Consider the following 5321-nt stretch of genomic DNA (forward strand, 5'->3'; position numbering starts at 1 on the left):
AATCTTTGTGAATGTACCATGTGCTACTGAAAAGAAGGTTACTCCTTTTTGTCCCTATTAATTTTTCTCCACATATCTATTAGCTCTAAATTTTTCAAGATTTCACTCATATCTCTTATCTTTTTCCCATTTTTTATTTGATTTATCTAGGTCTGATAGAGGAAGATTCAGGTCTCCCTTTAGTATAATTTTACTATCTATTTCCTCCTTAAGTTCCACTAGTTTCTCTTTTAGAAATTTGGATGCTATACAAGATGGTGCATATATGTTGAGTACTGTTATTTCCTCACTGTCTATAATGCCTTTTATCAGGATGTAATTACCTTCCCTATCTCTTTCAACTACATCTATTTTTACTTTGACTTTGCCAGATATCATGATTGCGACTCCTGCCTTCTTTTTTTCAGTGGATGCCCAATAGATTTTGCTCATCCTTACCTTTACCCTGTGTGTTTCTACCTGCCTCGTGTGAGTTTCTTGTAGACAACATATGGTAGGATTTTGGTTTCTAATCCACTCTGTCATTTACCCCCATTTTATGGGTGAGTTCATCTCCTTCACATTCAGAGTTATGATTACCACCTGTGTATTCCCCAACATTTTGATTTTCTCTCCTAGTCCTACTCTTTCTTCATTTACTATTCCCTTATACACCGGTGGTTTTCTTTTAATCAGTTCCCCCTAATACCTACTTTTATTTTACTTCCCTTTCTGTCCACTCTGTTTTTATTTTCCTCTTATTTTTAGGCCCTCCCCTCTCTCTTTCCATCAATTTTTTTACTCCCCATCCCACTCCCCAGCTTGGTCTTGAATTCTTTATTTTCTTTCTGATGTGAGTGATTTCTTTGACCTGAAAGTTCTAGATTTTGGTTCCCAGGTTCCTGTTTTTTTTTTCATTTTGGATTTTTGGAGGTGATGAGTGGATTCTTTTTATTTCTATTATATGCTCTGGTTGGTTCTAATAGGTCTGGGAATTTTATGATTTATTCAGATGAGGCACATTATTTTGGTTATGGTATTCAGTTTAAAGTTTTCTTTCAATAATTCAGATTTTCAACTTCAATATTATTATTAATATTAATATTCCTTTTGCCATATGAAATCACTGACTTCTATTTTTTGTCCATTTGAATTTTTAGGGAATTGGTTACCTACTCAAAGTTTTGTACTTCTTGTCCAAGTTTTTAATTTCCTTTCAAATTTCCTTTCAAAGCTCTTGCTTCTTTTATTTTTTCCCCTCAACCACTCTCATTCTACTTATAAAACAATTCAAACTCTTTTAAACATATCCTCTTGCTTCATCTCTTCTCGAATTTCTAACTGAGTTTTTGCCAAAGCTGCATTTTCCTCTGACACATTGCTTGTAGATATTTTAGAGTCATTCTTTTTTGCCTCTATTTGTATCTAGAGAATTCCTGTTATCAAAATACATTATTATGGTATGTGTCCTCCTCCCCTATCCCCCATCTTCCAGTCTATTCCTTTGTATTTGATGCTAGGACTGATCAATGGAGAGTCTGAAAAAGTTGCTCAATAAAATCTATGATGTTCTTCCATTGTTCCAAAGGAGAGGTCTGAACTGCTCCCACTGGTACTCTCTTGGGGTATTGAGTATTTTGTTATTCCAAGATCTAAGGGAAAAGCTGGGGACTTGCATGTTTTCAGTGATCCAGTGCAAAATAGTATGGGCTTTTTAAGTTCCTATCTTGGGTTTAGATATTTCCAACAGCGGACTTCTGGTAGACTTTGCTCTTATTAGCGAAGTGGAAAACATTGTTAGTTCATAATGGCCTAACTATAGTCTGATGTCTTTCTTGGATGTGACTCTGCAGCCTGGAGAAGATGGTGGGGGCGAGACTATGTTCTGCCCTACCAATCCTGCTGTTGGTTTCTGAATTTCTGCCTTTCTCAGGATGTCATTCAGGGCCTCCCTGCCTAAGAAATGCTATGTCATAAACACATTGTCATTCATAGTTTTGACTTGGATTTGTGATCCAGGATTGGTTATCTGGTAACAAATCTGTAAGTTGGCATCTCTCTCTAAGACAGTGTCTTTGTATAAGGTTGGGGTCCCTGTATGGGTGTGGCACCTCCTTTTGTGTTGAAGAAGAGCCTCTTTAGCTCTGTCAGTATTGCTGCCTGAGCCTGTCCTCAGGGTCTGCAGATCTTTTTTGTCTCTCTCCTCCTGGCCCAAAGGATTCACCATAACTTTTTCTGGATTTCTTATACAGGATTCAATCCAATGCATTTTATTGATCCCTTTGGATGAGTTTTGGATAGCAACTCAGGTGCATTGCTTTCTTCTACTCAGCCATCTTGGCTTCACTTGAGAGGGAAAAAAAATACAGCTCTGTGTAGTATGAGTAGGAGAAATCAGGGATAACAGCAATGACAATTTTTTACTAAAATCCTAAAATTTTTGGCAATGAAGCATCTAATTTCCTATCCCAAGTATCATTCTCTCAAGGCTTTCTCCCTTATTATCTAAAATAGTTTTTATCATTACTTTATTAAGAAACAATCATTTCATCTTCCCCATATGAATTTCTATAAATTATTAAAAAGATCAGTGGTTTCTCACAATATTCAGTGTTTGATATACTTAATGTTAGAACTGTTCCCACTCTGAAATCATTTTAAAGTGTATCACTCTATGACTAAAACAATAAAAAAAGCAAATAAGGAAATATATTTGAAGCTGAGCTTTCATTGAATTTCCTGCAATTCTGTAGTGATCCTGAGATATGCATTTATATGTGTATATATTTGTATAGGTGTTTGTATATATGTATTCTCTTCCTCAATATATTTCTTAAAAGTTTTGCTATAAACAGGCTTGATGATAGCAGATAAGTATAAGGAAGTCTGTAAGCAGAAGAAAATTAGCATTTGCAAAAGAATATGAGTCATCCTTCTTACCATTAAAGTGTACTTCAAACACCTTTAGGAGAGACAAATATATTTATTCATTCTTGACTTAAAATTCCTTCTTTCATATTGGCTATTCTTGATGTTTACTCAAAAAAAAGTTTATCTTTGTAGTATAATAAAATTTTAATCCATCCCAACAGTGACAATACCTAGCTTTCTTTATTTTATTTTGCTTGGAACAATGAGAAAACATAGTTTTAAAAAATAATGAACCTCTATCTGTCCATTGTATGATAATGTGTTTGTGTTAAAGAACAATCTGGGGGTGTTAATGAACTTCAAATTCAACATGTGATTTTGAATTGCCTCGATAGAAAATACTTTAAGTAATAAATAGGTGATAGTCCTTCTGTCTCCCTTGTTATATCTCACCTGTAGTAGTATGTTCAGTTCTGGGCATGAAAGACAATAATGTGTTGAAGAGTTGGGTCCATGTCAAAATAGAATTGATTGAATGAAGATGTTTAACCTTGAGAAGAGAGAATACATAGTGATCTATATAGCCATATTCAAGTATCTGAAGGGTTGTAAGCAGAAGTGGAACTCGCATCCACCTTTTATTATTTTAGGTTTGCTCCTAGAGAACAAAACAAATAGCTTTGGAGGGATGTTGCAAATAAACACATATAAGCTTGATGCCACAAACAAACCTTTCTAACAATCTGAGCTTCGAACAGTAGAAAGGGCTGCCTTCAGAGGTTAGCTAGCTAGCTGATAGATATTTAGCACTTTAAGTTTGGGAAATGCTTTACATATGTTATCTTATTTAATTCTCATTATTAACCATTGAGATAGGTGTTATCTTAATTTCTAATTTTCCAGATGGAGAAACTAAGTTTGAGACTTTCTTGGAGCTACCAAATGTCAGAGGCGGATATCCTGACCCCAAATTTAACACTATCCACTGCACCAACCAGATATTTGGATTGTGGATTCACTTAGAAGTCTTCAAGCTGAAACTGGATAACCAAGTGTAGTGTATACTATAGTTGTGAATGGGTTGAACTAGATGGCTTCTGAGGTTCTTTGTAAATCAAATGCTATGATTTTGTATTATTTATACCAATACCAACTACAATTGTCAAAATGTAATGTATTCTAGAACTGTGTACTTAGAAATATGACCAAAGATTCCTAGTACAGAGCATTTCTGACCATTTGGGAATCTCTCCAGTCTGAAGAGAATAATGGTACCATCACAATTTACTGAGGCAGCTATTTAAGATTAAAGGCTACATTACCCTGATAAAGATACCCTTCAAGTGATGGGCAAGTGACTGTGGACAAGTTCACTGATTTGGTGCAATGACATACTGAGGATAAGACTTAGGAAAAATAGTGAAGTCTAATTCCAAGCTACATAGAATACTTAGAGACCATGACAGATTTTAATAGAAATTCTACTCTGATGCCTCCTTTTGGCAGTAAGAGGATCCTGATTCTCACAGTGTATGAAAAAAGCACAGGTTTAGGCAGTATCTACCCATTTGGAAAGGCTGTTCCAGTGAGAGCCTATCTGCTCTCTAAAGAACAGAATCACTACATATGAAGAATATCAAAACCAGTGGCCTGACCACATGGTGATAAATTTTAGGGGGATAGCAACCCATGAAACAAATGTACCCAAAGCCTAAGTATCCTTTGTCACTCTCCACCATGATAGAAGTTGCAAAGTATTAAGAAAAGGAATAAACTTTTATAATGTATCTATAATGTGCTAGGTACTATGCTAAGTGTTTTGCAAATATTTTCACTTTATTCTCATAATAGACTTGATAGGCAGGTGCTATTATATCCCATATTTTATAATTGAGAAAACTAAAGCAGAGAAAGATAAAATTACTTGCCCAAGAATTAATTGCTAGTGCCTGAGGCTGGATTTGAACTCAGGTCTTTCTGATACAATGTGCCAACGGGACATGGAGGACCAAGTCTAACAGTATTTAGGAAACCTGTAAACATTCATTTGTGAGGTTATATAGAATTAAGATTCAGTAGGGCTTGATTGGAAAAAATTGAATTTGGGCCCTGAAAGGGTATTGCTTATTTACAGAAAGAGATTAGATAAAGTGTTGGTGTGTCAGGAGGGTAGAATAACATTTTATTTTATGAAGATATATTCATGTGAGAAAATCCAGGAATAAAAATGAGAAATAGTTGAGAATAATTAAGTTAAAAGTCAACAGAAGAAAAAAAAATCAAGATTAAAGTAGTACTCTAAACTATCTGGTCTGATGAAGTAATAAGATGAAGAATTTGGGAAGCAGATCACAAAAAAGGCATGGCATAGCAACAGGGAATTTCGACGATTCAGACATCTTCTTTATGGAAGATGTCTGATTTATGTCTTGATTTTGAATCCTAGTTAAAGTATACAATTAATTACGTAG

The sequence above is a fragment of the Monodelphis domestica genome, chromosome 6 (genome assembly GCF_027887165.1).
Source record: "Monodelphis domestica isolate mMonDom1 chromosome 6, mMonDom1.pri, whole genome shotgun sequence".
NCBI classification, from domain to species: Eukaryota; Metazoa; Chordata; class Mammalia; order Didelphimorphia; family Didelphidae; genus Monodelphis; species Monodelphis domestica.